Source organism: Hemicordylus capensis, chromosome 2 (assembly GCF_027244095.1).
Source record: "Hemicordylus capensis ecotype Gifberg chromosome 2, rHemCap1.1.pri, whole genome shotgun sequence".
NCBI classification, from domain to species: domain Eukaryota; kingdom Metazoa; phylum Chordata; class Lepidosauria; order Squamata; family Cordylidae; genus Hemicordylus; species Hemicordylus capensis.
The window spans coordinates 175,677,293-175,700,020 of NC_069658.1; the positions used below are offsets into that span (position 1 = coordinate 175,677,293).

The following is a 22,728-nucleotide window of genomic DNA, read 5'->3' on the forward strand; positions in this document are numbered from 1 at the left end:
AACTCGGCAGCAGCACAGGTGCTTCTCACACGGCCTTCACACTTAATTAGTTAGTATGTCGGCTGCCATTTCTGTAGGTCAGAAGTCGTACTCAGAGTAACCTCAGCATAGAGTAAAACAACCAGGGCACATCCGGGGCTGAAACATGGCTGCCTAACTGAACATGAATTAAGGCAGAAAGGTAAGGCAGGCATGGAAGATAGGATGGTCTCTGGCAGATGACGACACAGGCTGCAGGGCTAGGACAACTGTTGTAGTCTCAAAAGGCTAAATGAAATACAATATCCACTATCCTGGCATGAGAGGTCATGGCACAAGTAGAACCAGATAATTCAACTGAGAACAAAGCATAACACTGTGTATGAGAAACCCAAATGCTCTCATAGGGAACTCACAGCCCAAGGATTCAAAACAGTCTCCAAGGGCTTCCCTTCTAGCCTCCAGTATGGTCTATGATGCCTGCCTGTCCTCACTTATTATGCAACTCTGTGAGCTGAGACACAAGCAAAGGATTCTTTCATCCTCTGCTCTTCTGCATGAACTGCAAGCAACAGATATTTTGACAAAGTCCTCCCTTCATTATGCACCTCAGCCATTAATTTTCATGGATGATTCTCTCCCTGTCTCCCCCCACCCCACACACAGACACCGCACTTGAAGTCTATGCACTTGATTAGACACTAAAATGAAACCTAAATAAAAGCATGTAACTTCATCTGCACATCTTTATCCTCTCTTACCCTTGCCTCTCTCCTTCCTATCTAAATTTGGATTGCAAATTACTCCAGGTAGGGGCTTGTTCACCTGTCCATTTTGTCTATATTGCTCTGTAAAACACCATGTACCTCAGCTATTTAAACCTAACAACAGATTGATGGCCAGCAGTGCAAAGCGTGAACTGACTCAACTGAAAAGCATAGTGTCTGAAATGCTAAGAAAACTCTCGGTTTGCTCCTGTACCTATTATACACCCACTATTCCTCATCGTGCAATGACCCGCCTGCAGTGTGAAGAGGCACATGTACATCAGATCCAAGAGACACAGATAAAAGAACTCTCAGCTGCGCTGTTCCATTTGCCTGTACCTTGGTTCACTCATGTGAGCAAGCAAGTTGGGATGTATAATAAGGATGAAAGGCTCTGCCAAAACCCCTCTCGCTCTTTGTGCTGGGAAGGAGGGGTGGAGTTTGAGAGCCTATTGACTCCCTTGTGAGTCAAGACACCAGCAATCAGTGGGCAGAGCCAATACAGGTGTCCTTCCTTCAAATCAAAATATGGTTCCTCTTACAATTGGTTGCCAACAGAATCTTTTCCAAAGCTTGTTCAAATGAGAATGTTTTGCAGGACTTTCTCCAAGCTTAGACTTGAGCTTTGATGGCTTTCAGTAGGCAGTGTTCCATAATGTTGGGGCCTCAGAGGGAAAGGAAGGCTCTGCTTCATCTCCAAGCCACGCTCTAAACAGGGCCTTTCCAGAAGATCTTGATGAGCGGGAGAAGCTCCATAGGGGAGAGACAGGGGTCCACAAATGTTGGCTTGGCTTACTAGCCCATTTGTGTTTAGTGCCAACTCTCCCCACCCAAGTCCTCTGGGCAACAAAAAGGGCATCAGAGAGATGTACGGAGGAAGGTAAGAAACAGCAGGAGTATCTCTTGCTGCTCAGAAGTGACTTCTTCTGTTTTCTTAAAAATATAGTGGAAAGGAGACCACCAGGGAGAGGATCTGTGCAATGCCAGGTGTCCTGCTCCCCAGAGAACTGAAGGCATGCTGCTAGTGGATTTGATCCAGATGTCTCTCCTGGAGAGTTACACCCTAACAGCCCAACCTCATTGAGTTCAAGAGGCTTATTTTTATTTGTTTATTATATTTTATATCCCGCTTTTCCTCCAAGGAGCCCAGAGCGGTGAACTACATACTTAAATTTCTCCTCACAACAACCCTGTGAAGTAGGTTAGGCTGAGAGAGAAGTGAATGGCCCAGAGTCACCCAGCAAGTAACATGGCTGAATGGGGATATGAATTTGGGTCTCCCCAGTCCTAGTCCAGCACTCTAGCCACTACACCACGCTGGCTTCAAAGCGTGCAGGCTTGCGTCCTTAAAATACACAGGACTCTCATTGATTCTATATTCCTTAAACAGTTTTAAGATATAGGATCTCCAAGGGTCATAAACTGAAGGTCAGAAGCTTAAATTATGCCGAGAAGCTCATACTTGGCCAGTGGAAATCGCTGTTCTCTCTAAGAGGGATTCCCAGATGTTGTTGACTGCAACTCCCAGCATCCCCAGCCGCAGTGGCTTTTGCTTGGGGATTGTGGGAGTTGTAGTCAACCACATCTGGGAATCCCTGTTAGAGGGAACACTGGTGCAAATGCTGCTGCACTAGTTGAGCATGTTCATATCTAAAGTAAAGTTGTGCCGTCGAATCCTGGTGACCACAGAGCCATATGGTTTTCTTTGGTAGAATACAGGAGGGGTTTACCATTGCCATCTCTTGTGCAGTATGAGATTATGCCTTTCAGCATCTTCCTATATTGCTACTGCCCGATATAGGTGTTTCCCACAGTCTGGAAAACACACCAGTGGGGATTCTAACCAGCAACCTCTTGCTCCCTAGGCAAGTTACTTCCCTGCTGCGCCATTAGGTGGTTCATATCTACCCAACTGCAGAAGTAGTCCAGCTATGATATTCTGCACTAGTTGTATCTCCTGAACCCCTAAGACCGACTACTGCAATATGATATATGCAAGACTGGCAGTTAAGGGCAGTCTTACATATACCATATATCGCAGTAGTCAGTCCTTGGGGCAACTAACAGATATGCGATGTCAACCACGTCCCAGTTTTCCCCAAAGAGATAGTGTGTCAGATGCAACTGATAACTCAACACACCTGGCTGAAGACACTACTTGGAATTCCAGGAATAGTTCTGGATTAAGCAACACCTTGAGGTTACCGATCTGGTCTGTCAGGACTCCGATCTGGTCTGTCAGGACTGTGTGATGTAATGCTGCCACCACCACAACTTTATTTTATCTTTACATTTGCATTTTGTTTTTCTGATTCTAAGGTTCTCAAAGTGACTATGGCAACCTCCTTACAGCTAGAGCACTTGGTTTCCCTGACCCCAGCCATCTCATCTGAATTTAACCTGTTCTGTCTCATTGAATAAACCATGTCCCCAGAAACTGGTTCATAACCCACATTGCTACTCCTGGTCCAGGGTCCTGGATCAAGTGAAAAACAAAGCATCAAGTTGGGTGTCAATGTATTTAGGATACTAAATTCCAAGCTCCACACATTTCTCTCAGCGGCTTTGTGCCGATTATACATTGGCTTTACATGTTAAAGGTGCAAAGACAGACCCCTGAAACACAAGGGAGAGAAGCAGCATCCCCTCTAACAGGGATTCCCAGATGTTGTTGACTACAACTCCCAGCATCCCCAGGTATGATGGCCTTTGGCTAGGAATTATGGGAGTTGTAGTCAGCAACATCTGGGAATCCCTGTTAGAAGACACACTGGATAAAAGGCAAACTGGTAAATCTAGCCACACAGTAGCTTGTCCTAATTGGAAACTCTGCAAAGCAATTTTTTAGGATCACATTTGGTCCACTTCTTAGCATTCTGCTATCCTTATTGAGGACTGCAGTTGGAGTTGGTGCTATTAATTATTAACAACAACAAATATTTATATACCACTTTTCAACAACAAAAAGTTTCCGAAGTGGTTTACACAGAGAAATAATAAATAAAAATAAGATGGATTAAGAATGAACATCCCTAGAATTTTTTTAAGAATTATTTTTTGAATAGTCTATTAAGTTCTATCCTGTTGAAAGTAAATCAACATTTTGTGTATCATCTATTTATAATATGCCTTTTGGTCCCAAAAGACGTAACAACAAAGTTATAAAAAACAAAAAACCAGACAAAAATAGATATAATGCAATATACCGCCCTGGGCTCCTTGGAGGAAGAGCGGGATATAAAACGTATAAACAAACAAACAAACAAACAAACAAACATTTGATTTTTTTAAATGCCAAGAGTCATTCAAGCCCATAAGCATGGCGAAATAGTCTTCACCAGATGTGAAAACACCAAAGAGGATATAAGATGAGCCTCCAGGGCAAAGAGTTCTGTAATTTAGGTGCCACCGCTGAAAAGGCCGTGTTCCCACCAACTGCACCTCGGACAAAGGTGGGATGCGGAGCAGGACCCACAAAGGTGACCTCAGTGGACTTGCAGGAGCTTGCAGGAGAAGGTGGTTTAAATATCCTGGTCCAAATCCAAGCTGAAAGGTTCAAAAATATTAGGAGACTATGGGTTCTCTTTGTTATACTTGAGCACAATAAATTAACTGTTAAACCACTAACAAATTAGAACTGAAGATGTGATTAGGCAACAGGATATGACAGTTCATCGGGCACTTTCCCCCTTGATTGCATCCCCCCCCCCGTCCCCAGATTGAGACATAGGATGGAAATAATAAAGAGCATTTACAACACTTAGGCTCCAAACTGTGGCCACTGAAGGCAGATATGAGTAGAGACTTTGTTTGTGGCACACAGATAATACTAACCCACTGTCTATTGCATTGTCCTCTTTTTCTGCCCAAGAGATATGTTTTATCTGACCGGCTGGCTGGAACAAGAGTTTCAAGATAACATGGTCAAAACCAGGCTTCTGTTGCAGTAGTCCTAGCTGGATCAGCAGGGGCTCATGAAGCAGTTTATGGATAAACTATCAACTTCCACCACTAAATTGTGGAAGAGGAGAGCAGAGGAGAAAAGAACTGATCTTGTGGTAGCAAGCATGACTTGTCCCCTTAACTAAGCAAGGACTACCCTGGTTGCAAATGAATGGAAGACTAGAAGTGTGAGCACTGGAAGATATTCCCCTCAGGGGATGGAGCCACTCTGATAAGAGCAGGAGGTTCCAAGTTCCTTCCCTGGCTTCTCCCAAAATAGGGCTGAGAGAGATTCCTGCCTGCAACTTTGGAAAAGCCGCTCCTAGTCTGTGAAGACAATAAAGAGCAAGAAGGACCTATGGTCTGACTCAGTATATGGCAGCTTCCTATGTTCCTATGAATGCAGGAGAGGGAATCTGGTGGCCTTAGTGGGAGGCACCATAAAGCAGAAGCACAGAGGCTAAGTGCACAATGCTGAGCGGACAGGAGTACCCAGCAGGGGATGGGGCAGGGGGGCATCAGTAGCCCACACCAGAAGTTGCTAGCCGCTCTGGAACCGTACGCCCGCATGATGGGGACACTGGGACACCAGCTCTGGTGCCTCCACAAAGCTTTATGGTGCTCCCTCTTAAGAATCCCCCTCTCCCGATTCAGTGGTGCGCAGCAGGAGCAGCAGGTGATATTCTGCCCGTGAACTGCCACACAGGTTGCTACAGAGATTATTATCTAAAGTGGCTATCACTGCAGCACTTACCAGAGAAATCAGAGATAATTTTGTGAAGCTACATGCAGTAGGAAACTCTGATTCTACAGAAAGCAGATTCTAAATAGATATTACAATATGTTCAACATATACACGTATAGTGTATCTCCCCCCCCGCCAACATCTATGTTGTTGTTGTTATTGTACTAATAATTAATTAATTAATTCTATTTCTATATTGCCCTTCCAAAAATGGCTCAGGGCGGTTTACACAGAGAAATAAAAAAAAATAAAATAAGATGGATCCCTATCCCCAAAGGGCTCACAATCTAAAAGCAACATAAGATAGACACCAGCAACAGTCACTGGAGGTACTGTGCTGGGGGTGGATAGGACCAGTTGTCTTTTCAATATTGTATTTTAAATTTATCTACAGTAAGTATTGTGTATTAAGTCTCCCATTTACGCTTTAACACGTAAGATCCCATTTCAATGAGCTTAGGCACAACTAAGGGTCAAACCAGACATGGCCTTAAATGTGTCATCTAAGTTTACTTTCACTTTCAACTAGCAGCCATATGAGGTGCTGATCTGTACTGGGATCACGGCATAGACACAGGAGACGTTGCTCAGCCCTTTAATTCTGTGCTGTTTTCCTGTTGAAAACCCTTCCTGAATCGCTGCTCCCACCCCTACCCCGCAAAGTTGCTATTTGTTGCAATGGAAGACTTGGAGGAGTTATCCAGGGGGAAAATTATATATATATAAACTCTCTCCATAAGCAGAGATACCTTTACATACATTGATGAGACCCCCTCCCAAAACAAGACTAACCTAACATGGACATTGGTTGAGAATGTCACCTTAGAGAATACACAGTCTCTGGGCACAGGGTCAACTCCAAGCTTTCAACACATTTTAGGCAAAAGATTGTCCAACTCTTTCTGGCAGTTACAGAGTGTGCAGAGTGAGTGGGCTGTATTGCTAAACCAATTCAGCAATGTTTCCTGTGCCACTAACAGCTGCACAGCAAACAATCAATCATCAAGACAAGCCTTTCCTGCCATTGAGATAAAGTGAAAGTTGGTAGATGCTTCACCTGTTGAATAGCTGCCTTGAAGATAGCTCTTGACAAGGCAAGAGAGAGGGAGGCTAGCTTGTTGCCCCATATACTCAGTTGTTAATCCACTATGCAGTAGTCTTTGCTCCTCATGTCAAGAGAGTTTCCCTTTGACAGAGAGTCAAAGCAGAAGGAATTGACCAAACCAATACATGCCTAAACTCAAACATTCTTCTAAATCTTGGAGCAAAAATTCCTGAACACACACTAAATCAACATGCAGACAACTGAACTGAAGGAAATGAAGGGCCTCTGCCAGTTTTAAGGTGCAGCCAGTTACTGACTTCCCGTAATGTGCTAACTACTGACGTCATTGTTAATCTCAATTGGGTGCTGAAGCCAGTAGCATGAACCTGGGCATACAGGTAGGATATCTGGGAAAGCCATGATGTCCCTTTCTCTGGGACACTCTTGTATTCAAGGTGGGAAGCCAGCCATGCAGACAGGCAGGAGACCAATGGGTGCTATTGCTAACCTTGTTGTGTGTACTGCTTGGATTGGCTGTGTGAAAGCACGCCTCTCATTGGACACACCCTCTCTCTCTCTCACCTCCCGACTAGTCTTCCACAGGCAACTAACGGCTGTTTTACTCAGGTGCACTTTGGGAAAAACCTGCTGTATGCCCTTCTGCGTTTGTTTTAATGGAGGTTTTAAGCAATATTTTAAACATGTTTTTGCATTTTAAAATCCATGTTATATTGCCTTTCTTTAAGACGTTAAAAACCACCTTGAGATTATTTCTAATAGAAGCTGGTTGTTTGTTTATTTTTAGATGCATATGCCACCTTTCATAAAACATATCCCAAGGCAGTTATAAGTTTAATCTTCTTTATATATATTTCGCTAAGGCATACCCGTGACTAATCCCATGCGTGGCAGCTCTCACAAGAGTTCGGAGAGCTGCCGGATAGCGATGGGGAAGGGCGGGGGGAAGAAAATGGTGGCGGCGGCTGGCTAGGGGGCCCAGGATTTAACAGCAGCAGGGGCCGGCCAATGGCCGGCCAGAAAAACGACGGCACTGTGACTGGGCATAGAAAGCAGGGACAGGGGGCAGTTGGTGAGGAAATGACGGTGGTTGCAGCAGGCGGAATAAGGAAAGAAATGGCGGCAGAGGCAGGTGGCCGGGCAGGAAAACAACGGCGCTGGTGGGCAGGAGAAGGTGGGGCGGGTAGGCAAAAAGAGTGACGGCGGCGGGGGGGGGGGGGAGGAAACGACAGCAGAGGCAGGCGGGCAGGGAGAACTAGAGGCGCAGATGTTCTGCGCCCAGCCCAGCTAGTTATTACATTAATACTTTTATATTTTTTACACTTTTAAAAATTCCAGAACAGGTGTTGCCATTTCTCCAACTGTAGTTTGAGATGATTCACTAGAGCAGTATTCTTCATTGCAAGGCCTGGGAGCTAATGGTTTCTCCTATTGACCCAAAGTGCGGCTCCCTGACTCAACCTTTCTTAGGCCAGTGCAAAAATTCAGCTGAAGCCAAATATGCTGCACAGCTCCCCTGGCACTATCCCTACCACACAGCGCTGCATTTCCCCCAGTGCTGGTGGACAATAGAGCCCTCTCAAGCCCCAGTGCCCTCTTGGAAGGTGCACAAGGAGCACTGGGAAGTGTACTCCTGTCCCGGGCTTTCCCCATAGACCTCTATGGGGGAAATGCTGGGAAAGACTAGACTCCCCAGCCGTCCTTGCATGCCTCCTAAGATGGTGCTGGGGCTTGACATGGCTCCGTTTGGTGAAAGTCCCCCATCCCACGTGGCGCTCAGAAAAGCACAGCACTTGCAGAGGAGGTCAGCACAGAGGGAAATAGCTCTCCCACTGGAAGTTTTTTGGTCAAAGCAGCCCCACTTGGAGAGAGAGAGAAAATAGTTAAGATCACTGCACTAGACTCTTGCACTATATCCCATACCTTGCTCAAGGAGAGATTCATAGACCAAATACACAGTCCTTGCCACCCAGGCCTACACGCGTTTACTTGGAAGCATGTCCCATTCAGTTATACTTGCTCCCGGGTAAATATGCATACAAGTGCAGCTTATATAAACTTACCTGGACCGAGGTAAACTGCAATCTTACTTCTGAGTATGCATGCATAGGATCAAACTGTAAGTGTGCTTAGGACTGATGGGGCATGCAGAGAGATCAGAATATCAGCTGCTAGGGAAAAACAGGAATGCTGTACACTTGTGTGGAAAAATGAGTTTTAGCAGGCACAGCTTGATATGCAGGGACAAGAGAAGTGCCTCCTACCAAATTTCTGAATGTATACAAGTCTTAAACTGCTGAGTGAAGGGGCACCTTCTAAAGTGGTGACTTTAGCAGAAGGAGAGCAACTGTTACTGTCAAATCCCAACACAATATCCCTCCAGTGGCTGTTGCTGGTGTCTAACTTATGTTCTCTTTTAGATTGTGAGTCTTTCTGCGACAAGGAACTGTCGTATTCCTTTTTCCTTTGGAAACCACTTTATATACTGCTTTTCCATTTAAAAAGCTCTCAAATATTTGTAATCTTCTAAGCTACTCTATGCAGAGTACATAGGAAGTTGTCTTGATTTGATTGATTAAGTGCCATCAAGTCGGTGTTGACTCTTAGCGACCACATAGATAGATTCTCTCCAGGATGATCTGTCTTCAACTTGGCCTTTAAGATATCTCAGTGGTGCCTTATACCAAGTCAAACCTTTGGTCCATCTAGTTCAGTATTGTCTACATGGACTAGTTTCTTCAAGGTTTCAGGCAGGAGTCTTTCCCAGCCCTACCTGGAGATGCCAGGGATTGAACCTGGGACCTTCTGCATGCAAAGCAGATGCCCTGCCACTGAGTTATGGCCCTGTTGCCATCCCTACCTTTCACTAGCCTGAATTCTGGGCCCCAATAAACACTGATCTAGAAGTCATGATTTTCTAGAAAAGCTGATCCACAGTGTCATCGTCTGTGGCTAGGCTCTCTCTTCCTGTGATATTTGCAATGCTGTAGAAACTCTGCACAGTCTGTGTCACATTCTTGGAGAGCTAAGACATGTATTGCATATGTTTCTGCATCTGGATAAAGTCCAGCAGTCGCTCCCGCATCCTATATAAAGTACAGCCACCATGACCCAAGTTATATGGGAAGGCAACAGGACAGTTACCAGCGGGCTGCTCATTCAGCGGAGAAGAACTAGGTTGGTTTTTGTTTTTAACAGTGTGAATCAATGTGAGACCATGCTTAGATCCTATATGGTACATTTCAAGTGGTACAGTATCTAACCAAAAGTAGAAAACATAACCAGAAAGCAATACTAGCCAAAAAGGAAATCTGCATTTAGAATACGAAAGGCTCAATGAGAGGTCTTGCTAACCTCCAAGTAGGAGAGACTCTCTTATACAGGAAGCCTCTCGGGTTATAAAGTAGCAGCTCTACCTCCAGCCTGTTTGGTTCGTATTTATTCTGTGGTTCTAAGGCAGCAACATCTCCTCTAGCTCCTTTTCCTCTCTGCTGTCTTTCATGGCCCCAAAAGAAAGAGCTTCCAGGCACTTGAGATTACATTGCAGTGTCTGGAAACTGGCTCTACAGGGACGTTGTTCCTGGCAACAAAGCTTGGCAAGGTGGAAACACTTGTCCCAGATCAGGACTTTCATATTAAATTTACACAAGAAGTACCTGTCAGGCATGAGTGAAGCTGCCAACTGGCTGGGAGGGGGTGGGGGTGGGGAGCCTGACTCGCTCCTGTCCCTTTAACAGGAGTATGATATAAAGGAACCAGCTGGTGAAGCTTGTGAGAGGGGCTGCTTCAGAAGCTGTCAACCCTAGCCATGGAAAGGATTAGGCTGCAAGACTGCAAACCATTTCATGGGTTGCTGGCTTCCTCTCTGTAGTGTTTTACTTCCAAAGATCTCAGACTCTGTTTTGAGGTCATCTGCTACAAGGGTGTAAATAAGTATATATAAAATAAGTTAAAAAGTAGTCTTGCCAAGGAAATTCTACCAGGACCTCAACCCTGAAAGAGAACAGGGGTTTCCCCTTTGCTGCTTCCCTGAACTGAATCCTCCCTCCCATAAAAAGCGATGGATACTTGCATGCTTCCCCCGGGGGCAAACAGCAGCTGGGTGGGCAACAATTTAAATCAAAGAAAGGCTGTGCGCACGCTGCAGTCTCTCTTTGATATGGGGATTCCTACATTTTTCAATTTAACCAAACAACATGGGAGTTCCTGATCATGGATTCCAACACAACCACCACCCCACATGTCACGTCTAGGCTATCAGTTTCCCCCCTCTTTAGAAAGTTTTATTCACACACACACACCAACCACACCACTCAGGTCTTGAGTACCAGAGCAAGAGACCCCCAAGCCGCTTGCTGCTTTAACGTGTGCCTTGTAGCTCAACATCACAACTTCCTTTGCTGACCCTACTCTCCTGTGTCTTCATCAGCTGCTGAAACATTTATTAATATCTGCACTGGTCAATGGCTGTAATAAAGTCTATCTATCCTCTTAATATGGAGCTAAAACGGTATGCTCCACCTGTTAAACATCTGCATTAAAGGTGCAGGAACATGGCTAGTTTAAAAAAAGAAAAAGAAAAAAGTGACAACCCTAGACTTGAACAGGAGGAAAGCAGGGCTCCTGCATCTTTCAGACTTGTGTAGAAGTGGCAGTTTTTCTTACCATCGTGCACCAAATCCCGTTTTCTGCACAGCTACAGAAGGTGCCCAAACACCTCGCAGATCAAGGCAATGATGCCGGTGCAGAAAGCAACACAATGCAAGGGCAACTAGGCACAAAGACAGACAGAGATCCCTACCTTTAAGAGCGGCATAGAAAGTCAGCATTTTAAAAAAAATACTTTGTTTTATTGTGTGTGTTTTTAAGCAAACAGAAGAATGTAAAAACTATATCTTCCCTCCACCCTCCCTGATTTTCAAGCTACATGAGCACTCCTTCACTCGACCAATACAGAAAAGCAGCACTGTTTTGAGATCAGTTGGATGTGGGGACTGGAGATAAAGATCTGGAGATGCTGATGTTCAAAAAGGAAGATTCTTGGAAGTGCTCAAGAATCTGTGCTATGAAGACTTTCTGCTGTGGCTATTAAAAGGGGCAAACTATAAAAACCAAGAGAGGGAGAGAAAGATTCTGGGGAGGCCCAAATGCAGGACTGTCTTGACAGCACAATTAAGGCCAAAATTGCTGATCATGGAGATGGGCATTACACTACTTCAAGTGGCCACAGCCAAAACCAATAGGTGTGTCCCAGAATCCCCTTGCAGTATACAGATGATGCTAGGTGTGCAGTAAGGACCACTGCAACATTGCAAGGGATCCAGATCCTCTATAAATATTGCAATCCAGAACCAACCACTTGGGCTGCATGTACAGTCAGTCCTGCCTTGCACCGAGAATGCTTGCTTTGCTGTTGTCCCTATCTGCACATGGGCAGATAAAGGACCAGAGCGTGCCAGAGACAGTGGGCATGTGAACAGTAGAGATCAGATATGCTGCATAAGCCCATCAGTCCCCAGGGAAGTTCCCTGCAGGTAAACCTCTTAATTCAAATGATCTGTCGTACTATAAGAACTCCACGTAACTTTGGTGCCCAATAGAATCTGCACATCCAACTAGGGAACACCGCAGTGGTTTCATTATGAGCAAAAAATGGACTGTCTCTTCAGGAACAGAGTGTGTGCTTTCAAACTCCCTCCCACCCCCCAGGTACTTTGCAACTTCAGGAGAGGTTCCCATCTTGAACAGGTTGGCGAGTTTCTCAATTGCTCTGAGAAAAATCACCACAGTTGGCAGCTAGGGTGACCACTAAGAAGGGAAGATATGGCTCGTGTATTTGCAGTTAGGATGTACAGAGCAGAGACTTTCAGTAGGTGCCGTTTTTCACCTTGCAAGACATACAGCACCGGCCAGCATACTTTCAATATAAATCCTGTCTTCTGGTATAGGTCACTGCATTCCAGAAAAAACAGCCTCATAAGAAGTCATTCTGGGCTCCACTATGGCTAGCACAAGACCTGTGCTCCCCAAAAAGGAATTCCTCCAAGCGAATTTAGTAAAAAGACACAGTGGCAGAAGCAACAAGTATGAAGGAAGAAGCTAGTTATGTGCTGTCGCAGTGGAACTAAATGTGCAGGTACAGCTTATGAAGTAACTGAATGGACACAAACGAACTGCCTTGAGCCAGCAGGACTTAAAAGAAGTTACAGGAACTCTGAGGATTCATGCGCCCCAGGCTTTTACCATGGGATCAGCTCCCACTTGAGACACATGTAATGAGCATCCCATGTATGTTTATTTTATATTATTAATTCGATTTCTATACCACCCCTCCAAAAATGGCTCAGGGTGGTTTACACAGAGAAATAACAAATAAATAAGATGGCTCCCTGTCCCCAAAGGGCTCACACTCTAAAAAGAAACATACGACAGACACCAGCAACAGTCACTGGAGGTAGTGTGCTGGGGGTGGATAGGGCCCGTTACTCTCCCCCTGCTAAATAAAGAGAATCACCACGTTAAAGGTGCCTCTTTGCCAAGTTAGCAGGGGAAACTTGGGGAAACAGGAGGGAATGGGCCAGCTTTAGGTATTTATTTTGTGTTTACTCTGCCTTGCCATAAAGATACCCAAGGCATCTATATATTTATTTCTCCTAGGCATACCCGTCGCTAATCCCATGCGTGGTAGCTCTCAGAAGAGAGCTGCAGATTAGCAAAGGGATGTGGAGGCGGCAGCAGGCCGGCCCGGCCACTGGGGTGAGGCAGCAGGCCTGGCCCGGCCGCCAGGGTGAGGTGGCAGCAATGGGCCGAGCCAGCCTCCACAGCAGAAGGGAACGGGCTGGCTTTCTTGAAAGCCGGCCAGAAACCACGGGGGGTGGGGGGTGGAGAAGCGGGCCAGGCAGGCCGTCAGAGGCACAGATGCTCTGCGCCCAGCCCAGCTAGTTCTACTTTATTACAAAATAGAACACACACGATAGATAGATAGATAGATAGATAGATAGATAGATAGATAGATAGATAGATATTAACTCGAGCATCATCTGTGAATTTGTGCTAGATACTGAACCAGCCTAAAAAGAGCTAAAATTCAATTTTCTTAGCACACCTCAAAAACAGGTGGGAAAAGACATAGGATGTTGGAGTGCTTGCCCCACTCAGGGGTGGGAGAGGCTATTGAATTGTTCTACTTTCTTCCTTCCCCACTTCAAAAGGCGAGGGTTGTCTCCCCGTGCCCCACCCCCAACCTCCTTACATACACAGTTATGTAGCCCCAAAGCTTTTCAGGAGAGTTAAGAATCCCTTCTGTGGGGAACAACAGACTATGCTGCTTAGTCCAGGACAGCTACACCGCATTCATACATCATGGAGTGAATACTGACATTCACTCCATGACATTGCCCAATAGAATGACTTTGTCATCTATCAGTGGCCAACCTGTACTTTCCCTGTGCTTAAGCCATCACTCTGAGTAATGGAGCAAATCTGACTCTTTTGTTCTTTTTCTTTTTTCTTTAGAACAGCAGCAGTACAGCTATGCAATGACTGTGCACTGGATGTTGTTAGTACTACTGGTGCAAGGGAAAGAGGACAAGTAAAAGGGGAGGATCAGTCTACCATGTCCCAAAACAGTCTACTGTGTCCCTGTATCTACTGAGGTATGGAAACAGCCATGTAATTCCACTTGCAACTCATAGCAGAAAAGCAGTACCCGGATGGAAACACCCAAAGGGAACCCATCCAGTACGCTGCTAACTAGGCAAAGAAGCACCTCTTCAAGTGGTGGCTCTCTTCTATCTAGCAGCAGGAGAGCAACAGTCCCTATTCACAGTGTTCCTCCAGTGACAGTGACAGGCGTCTCCCTTGTGTTTCTTTTCAGATGGCGAGCACTTTGGAGACAGGGAACCGTCTTCCTCCCCACCCACCCCCAAACTAGATTGAGACCTTTTTTTGTTGAAAAGCAGTATATAAATAATAAAAATTATTTATTATTATTATTATTATTTTATTATTTTTTACCTTTATATCCCGCTTTTCCTCCACGGAGCCCAGAGTGGTGTACTACATACTTGAGTTTCTCCTCACAACAACCCTGTGAGGTAGGCTAGGCTGAGAGAGAAGTGTCTGGCCCAGAGTCACCCAGCCAGTATCATGGCTGAATGGGGATTTGAACTCGGGTCTCCCCGGTCCTAGTCCAGCACTCTAACCACTACACCAGAGGGGATAGCGGAGGATTTACCCCACTACCTTTTAAAAATATGACTACAGAGAAACTATAGGATCGTTAACAGACATAAGCTGGTAGGAGTACTACTTGTCTTTATTCTGCAAGAAATTTAGGGGTCAAACACCACATTTTGTTTTTATTTATTCTCCCAAAGACAACCACAGGGCTCTGTGGTCACCAGGAGTCGACACTGACTCGACGGCACACTTTACCTTTAATCATACTCTTCTAAAGAACTCAGGATGGAATACATAGTTACCCCCTCCCGTTTTATTCTAACAACAACCCTAAGGTGGATTAGGCTGAAAGAGAGGGACTTGCCCAAGTCACCCAGTGAATTAATGGCTGAGTGGGGTCTTGAATCCAGGTCTCCCAAGTCTTACTCTGACCCTCTAACCCCTACGTCACACTGGTGCTTGGCCATGCTGACATGCTTGGCTTTTCTTTATTCAACAGAAGCTGGGGAAGGGATCCAGACTGGGACCACAGTGGCGACAATAGCATTCCCACGGTCCAAATCACCTCCTGTGGCTGTTTAACAAGGAAAACAAAGCAAACCAGGGCCAATGACATGTTTAACATAACATAGTTTGGCCCTTTTCCTGCTGATTTCTGCCGATCAGGCTAAAGGCACAAGAGCAGGCCTGTTCACCCTCCCCACACAGGTCAGTGGGAAGTCCTGGTTTAGAGAAGAAACATTAGGACTCCTGTTGGATAAAGCTGCACAACTCTCCACCATAAATATAACTCTCTCTCTCTCTCTCTCTCTCTATATATATATATGTAATTATATTTATATATATATCTAAACCTTTGACAAGCTGGCTGTTTCTCCATTCAAGCCCCAAAGACTTCCAAATCCACCCACACCAAAGACAAATAGTGTTTTGTGTGCACTGCTGAAATGCCTCTTGTCATGACAAGTTGGGGGCAGCAGGGCATGTATTTCAGACAGCCTGGGGAGCACAATCCTCCACCCACAGAGGCATATTTTTGGAAGGGTGGTATTCAAATAAAATACAAATAATAAAATACAAATAATAAAATAAAATACAAATGTTATTGGCCCCAAACCACCCACATAGCTCTTGCAAGAGGACCCCTATCAGGCTGCTCAGTGCCAGAGGCCCAACAAAGCACAGCTCTTTACTTGTTCCCATGGGGGGGGGGGTAGACATTCAGTTGTAGGGAAGAAAGCAAAGGGGGACACATTAACTGCAGGGCAAGGATTTGCCCTGATGCCTCAAAGTGACATCCTACCCAGTTGCACCTGCTTGTTTCATTAGTGACTCCCACTGAGTTACGTGGGAAAGAGAAAATAAGCTCCAGCCAAGGACACCAGGCTAAAGGTTTGCGGCCAGGGGGGGACTCGCCTTCCCTGTCCCACACAGTGGGGACCCCAGTGTCTGTCTGGAGCAGATTTTGCATACTTCTGTCATAATCAGGCGCCCATCACTGCCCCAGCACTGGCTAAAAGCAGCCAGCGCTGGCAGGCGATCAGGGAAACGGGGCTAAAGGTGTGCTTGCTCCCTTAACCTCCTTGAAGAGCAGGGTTCTGTAGGCAGGTTTGCAGCGGATGCGTGGCTGGGAGCCACTTGTCTCCTGCTGGTTCTCACGGGCAGCCAAGCCCAGGCTTAGCTGCCCTAACCCAGCCTTGACTGCTCATGAGAACAGCCCCCAAGTCTGGTAATTTTGTCAAGTGTCTATTGTCTGGCTCCTAAATTTTGGGGCTGGCTCCTAGAGCCAATAATAATAAAATAAAAATCTGTCAAGGCCTAGACTCCTACTCTCACCACCCCCAGCCACAACAGTCTTGGAGAGTCAGTGTGCTAGCATGCTCTCTTTTCTCTCCCTACACTACCACAGTTTTCTCTGAAATCCACTGCAACCCCTTTCTCCTTCTCTGTCTAGTTTCCAGCATAACTCATCTACCATGGTGACCAAGGCAGTTTCCATTCCAAAGGCAGGGTGGGAAACACACTGGCAAGGAACCAGACAATCTGCCTCATCCAAGGCCTTCTATAACTGAGTTATCTATTATCTTACCTCAAAACAGGAGAGTAGAAACTGGCAAATACACCCAGATAAAGCCAGTTACAGGAGGGTATATCAATGAAATCTTACAACAGTCAACGAAATTTAAAGTCACAGCAAACATTATTAGGATCAGGTAGCCGATATCAGGTTTCTGTAGTCACTAGTGGAAGGTGGTATGGTAATATTGCCTCTGCAACGTGAAAATGTATGGAACTCCTTTTCTACAGGCAATGTTGCTAGATAGCCAGACGATGCACAGACACAGCCCTTACCACATTTTAAAACCAACAAATAGCTGACTAGCCTTTTCAAATGACATTTCTACAATCTTGAATGTGTAGGGCAAAATATAGTGGGAGGAGAAATAGTACCTGGACAGATTCCGCTCTGCCCTCATGGGTACAACTTCCTACGTGGGTGGAGATGCATGGGAGGGCTGGTGCTGAAGGTTGCCCCATATGTCCCCTCACTTCTGCACCTGGGCACACCTCTTGCAGACCACTGCATAACTGCACATACTCCCTTTCTAGTCCGTGACCCGTCGAGATGTTTTTCACTAATCCCCAGCTATCCAAAACTTCTCTTTTTTCTTTTAATTAAGGTGTTTGGGAGGCACACACCAACACCAGGTGAGGGGCTTGGCGCATAGGTGTCTATATACCAATGCCAGAAGCCTCCGAGCAAAGTACTTGGCCATGAATGAAAACATAGATATAGTGGGTGTAAAAGAAACCTGGTAGAGAACCAGTTGGATACTGTTATTCCTGGATATAAACTCTATAGAAGGGACAGAGTGGGGAGGACTGGGGAAGGAGTAGCACTGAATATCAAAGAAGACCAGAGTCCTCCACAGAATAATTATGGATGACAATACGAGGACTGAAAGGAAATGTGTTATTAGGGTCATGTTATCGCCCTCCAGATCAAAATGCTGAGAGTGACCTGGAGTTGGAGAAACAAATAAGAGAGGCATCAAAGAGAAACAGGGCAGTAATAATGGGTGACTTCAACTACCCACACATAGACTGAGTAAATTCACATTCAGGTAATGAAAGAGAGGCCAAATTTCTAGACATACTGATTGGGCCTTAGAACAGTTAGTCATGGAACCAACCAGAGAGATGGTGACCTTGGACTTAATCCTGAGTGATGCCCAGGACCTGGTGTGAGATTACAGAGTTGTAGAACCATTGGGGAACAGTGACCATAGTGTGATCCAATTCAGCTTACATATGCGTGGAGAACTGTCAGGGAAGTCCAACACAGATGCATTGGACTTCAGAAGAGGAAACTTCTCAAAAATGAGGGGACTGGTAAAAAGGAAGTTGAAAGGGAAAGTCAGGAGAGTCAAATTACTCCAGAAAGCATGGAACGTATTTAAAACCACAATACTAGAAGTTCAGTTGACATGTATACCAAGGAGGAGGAAAGGTACCACCAAGTTCAGGAGGCATGGCTAATGAGTAGAGTCAGGGAAGCTACAAAAGGGAAGAAGACTCCCTTCAGAAAATGGAAGTCCTGCCCAAATGAAGAAAACTGGAAGGAACATAAACTCTGGCAAAAAAAAAAAAATGCAAGGAGACAACGAAGGATGCAAAGAGAGAGTCTGAGGAGCATATAGCTAGAAGTGTCAAGGGGAATAACAAAAACTTCTTTATATATATCAGAAGTGGAAAATCTGCCAGGGAGACGGTCGGCCCCTTTGATGATGAGGGAGTGAAAGGGATTATTAAGGAGGATATGGAGATTGTAAAGAAGCTGAATGAGTACTTTGCATCTGTCTTCACAGTAGAGGATACTGACCATATACCCTCTCCAGAATTGAGATTCTCAGGTTTAGAGGCTGAAGAACTAGGCCAATTTGAAGTGACAAGGGAAGATGTTCTAAACTTTCTTGAAAAACTAAAAATTAACAAGTCACCAGGGCCAGACAGCATCCACCCAAGAGTTCTGAAGGAACTCAAATGTGAAACTGCTGATCTCCTAGCAAAAATATGTAACTTGTCCCTACAAATCAGGCTCTGAACCAGAAAACTGGGAAGTAGCCAATGTAACACCAATTTTCAAAAAGGGATCCAGGGGGGATCCAGGAAATTACAGGCCGGTCAACTTAACTTTGGTGCCAGGTAAATGGATGGAAAGCATACTTAGGAACAAAATTGTTAAACATATAGAAGAAAAGGCCTTGCTTAAGAAGGACTAGCATGGCTTCTGCAAAGCAAAGTCTTGCCTCACTAAACTTTTAGGGTTCTTTGAGAGTGTCAAGAGGCATGCAGATAAAGGTGATCAGGTTGACACAGTATACTTGGACTCCCCAAAAAGCTTTTGACAAAGTTCCCCACCAAAGGCCCTTGAGCAAACTTAGTCATCATGGGATAAGGGGACAGCTTCATATATGGATCGGTAACTGGTTGAAGGACAGGAAACAGAGAGTAGGAATAAATGGACAATTTTCACAATGGAGAGAAGTAGGAAGTAGGGTCCCCCAGCCATCTGAACTGCAACCAGTGTTCTTTAACTTGATCACAAATGATCTAGAATTTGGGGTAAGCAGCGAAGTGGCCAAATTTGCAGATGATACTAACCTATTTAGGATAGTGAAATCCACAACAGATTGTGAGGAGCTCCAAAAAGATATCTCCAAACTGAGGGAGTGGGAGACAAAATGGCAAATGCGGTTCAGTGTAGAAAGAGTAAAGTGATGCAAATTGGGGCAAAAAAACCCAACTTCCTATATACGTTGATGGGATCTGAGCTGTCAGTGACTGACCAGGAGATCTTGGTGTTGTGGTGGACAGCTCGTGGAAAGTGTCAACTCTGTGTGCAGCAGCTGTGAAAAAAGCTAATTCCATGCTAGGGATCATTAGGAAGGGGACTGAAAATAAAAATACTAATATAATGCCCTTATACAAATCTATGGTGCAGCCACATCGGGAGTACCTTTGGTCACCGTATCTTAAGAAGGATATTTTAGAACTGGAAAAGGTGCAGAAGGCGGCTATCAAAATGATCAGGAGCCTGGAGCACCTTCCTTATGAGGCTAGACTACAGCATCTGGGGCTTTTTAGTTTGGAAACGAGGTGACTAAGGGGAGACATGATCGAAGTGTATGCATGGAGTGGAGGGAGCAGACAGAGAGAAATCTCTCTCTTACACACACAGCACTAGAAGCAGGGGTCATCCCATGAAACTGAAGGCTGGGAGATTTAGGACCGGCAAGCAGAAGTACTTCTTCACACAGCGCATAATTAATTTAGGAAATTCTTTGCCATGGGATGTGCTGATGGCCACCAGCTTGGGTGGCTTTAAAAGGGGCTTAGACAGATTCATGGAGAACACGCCTATCAATGGCTACTAGTCTGGTGTCTGTAGGCCACCTCCAGCCTCAGAGGCAAGATGCCTCTCAATACCAGTTGCAGGGGAGCAACAGCAGGAGAGAGGGCATGCACTCTTGCCTGTGGGCTCCCCAGCGGCATCTGGCGGGCCACTGTGTGAAACAGGATGCTGGACTAGACAGACCTTGGGCCTGATCCAGCAGGGCTGTTCTTATATAATTGCCCACATTTTACCCCTCCATCTGGAAAGGCTCTCTTTTGTCAACTTTCATTTTCAGAAACTCTGAGACCATTGAGCTTGTGTATAGCTCTTTATCTCTCAAAGGGAACAAAGTTTTTATTTCCAGGTCACCTAAAAAAATAACCTGAAGATGTGAAATTTTAAGATGGAAGTGGCCTGGAACAAGATGACAGTCACTCTGTGGAAGGGAAGTGATATGACTCTGTTCCTGGCTGGTTTGCTGATCTGCATAGCATGATCTGCATGAGTACCCAGAATGTTGGGGGGCAATATGCTAAATCATTGTAAACCGCTTAGAGAGCTCCGGCTATAGAGCGGTATATAAATGTAAGTGCTATTGCTATTGCTATAGCAACAACTGGGAGAAACACACATCTCACCGAGTACACCTATCAAAACACTGCCAGCTGCCTCCATGCATATTACATTAAGGAGCAATTCTTCATGTGGTAGTATAACCTGCATGGGGACTGTGTGAAAGCTGGGACAAGCACTTTATAAATATAATGGAGGAAAAATAGAAGATGGTGTTAGCGACATTTGAGAACAATTTGTTAGATTTGAAACCCCTCCAATACTACTCTGTTTATTAATTTCTTCCTACACCAACATCCCTGAATAGTTGGCTTGGATAACATGAAGGTTGGAGTTTATTTTTTTATAAAGGGCCTGTTTCAAGCTTTTACACCATCCACATGCTTGCCAAATTCACTTACAGCAGCCACCACCCACATTTCATATCTAAGTGCAGACAGATGTATTATAACAGTATGTGCATACTCACCACCAGCAAAATTTTCTCAGCTAGAATTTGACTCACATTGCTTACTCCAGTTCTGACAACCTGCTAAAAATATTAAATACCATTAGCTGACAACCCTAACTTGCTTAGCTATACAGAAGATGAAGTTCCTTACTTATAAGTTTTGTATCATCTGGCTGGTTTCTAAAATAAATCCAACCTGATAGAATTTTAAGTAAGGATAAGAAATGGGCAATTCAAATTCTGCCCACTGCCAACAAAATGAAGATATTTGCTTGGGCAGAATCTTTCCTTAGCATTTTATTTAGACAATAGGTGGCGCTGTCACACAAGTTATTTCACGCCTTGCTTCGTTGTTGTTGTTGTTTGCCACATTCAAAACGGCATCGACCGAAGCTTCTATTTCAAAGAAACCCTTTGAAATTGGGGGAAGGTTAGAAAAGTATTGTATTTATTCAGTTAGTATATTTGTATACCGGCCCAAACTTGCATCTCTGGGCGCAGTGGGCGGGTTACAACAAACAAAACAATTAAAATATTCAAACAGTTTAAAACAGTGTTGGAAAGTATTGCTATTTCAAAACACTCTAACAATAGCGAACTGCTTTAAAAGCACCGGCTTTATGAGAATGTTTACATCAAACACCTATGTAATTCCACTTATTTTGCCCTGCACATGGAGGGTTTCACCGTCTTGAACTAGCTTGAAATTTGAATTGATCCACCTCTAACTCCGACCCCTTGGTCGATGACGACATTTCCTGTCTATGACCCATATACACACACACACACCCCGTTTTTTTCTTTTTGCGACAGGAGACATTCTTAAAATGGAGGTTCCAGAACATAGACTAGACAAAAACGTAGGCGCTGTAGAAAGAATAGACTACCGCATAAGAACCAACTTGATGTTTTTCTCTAGATTTAACCCCCATACTCCTGGGCTGTCCATAAAACCCAATAGAGAAAGCCAGGATTGTGACGTAGCTCTTATGGGGCAGCGGACTGCTTCCTTCCCTCCCAAACAAGAGGTTGTAGCAAAGAGTGGAGCGTCTGTTCTTTCTAGTTCGGTTCCCACTTCGCGTGAAAAATGTGATTTCATTTTTAATTAAAAATGCAAGGCATTCGAACGAATGCAATTGAGCGCTGGCTGGTATGGCAGGGATCTAAGGGGGGCAATTTATGGAGACTGGCAGTTGGCTGCAGTCAGAGAGAAATCTTGTGTAGAACTGCGTGGTGAGCTGGTTTCAGCCTCACCTCTAGGGATGCCAGCTCTGCCTGAAGCTATTCTTGGAGATTCCACCCACCCAATATTTTTTTCACAATCAAGCCATTAAGATTTCCAGGATTACTTTCAATAGTCGCTTGGAGATTGATGCCAATTCCTGGAAACTCATCTGGGAGGATTGGCAATCCTGGGAACTCAACCGTTTGCAGTATTAACCGTGGACACTACTGCAAGGTTATCCCCGCAGTAGGAGGATAATAGACTGCATAGCAGTACAACAACAACAAAAAGTTTTACACAAAAATAAGACCCCCGCAATTATAAAGACCAGAAACTCCTGCTTTTGCTGCTACCGTTTAAAGTAGCTAAAATATAGGAAACGGGTACTCTCGTAGTTTCTTACC

At 44.9% G+C, this 22,728-nt stretch overlaps 1 long non-coding RNA gene across 1 annotated transcript; it reads right to left on the reverse strand.

The window, feature by feature from the left end:
- Positions 1–3,445: 3,445 nt before the first annotated feature.
- On the reverse strand, positions 3,446–21,837 carry LOC128348021 (uncharacterized). Its single transcript, XR_008317879.1, has 3 exons — positions 21,743–21,837; positions 21,118–21,180; positions 3,446–4,292 (listed from the first exon to the last, which is right to left on the reverse strand). It is a non-coding gene; the product is annotated as an uncharacterized LOC128348021 (long non-coding RNA).
- Between the last annotated feature and the right edge of the window lie 891 nt (positions 21,838–22,728).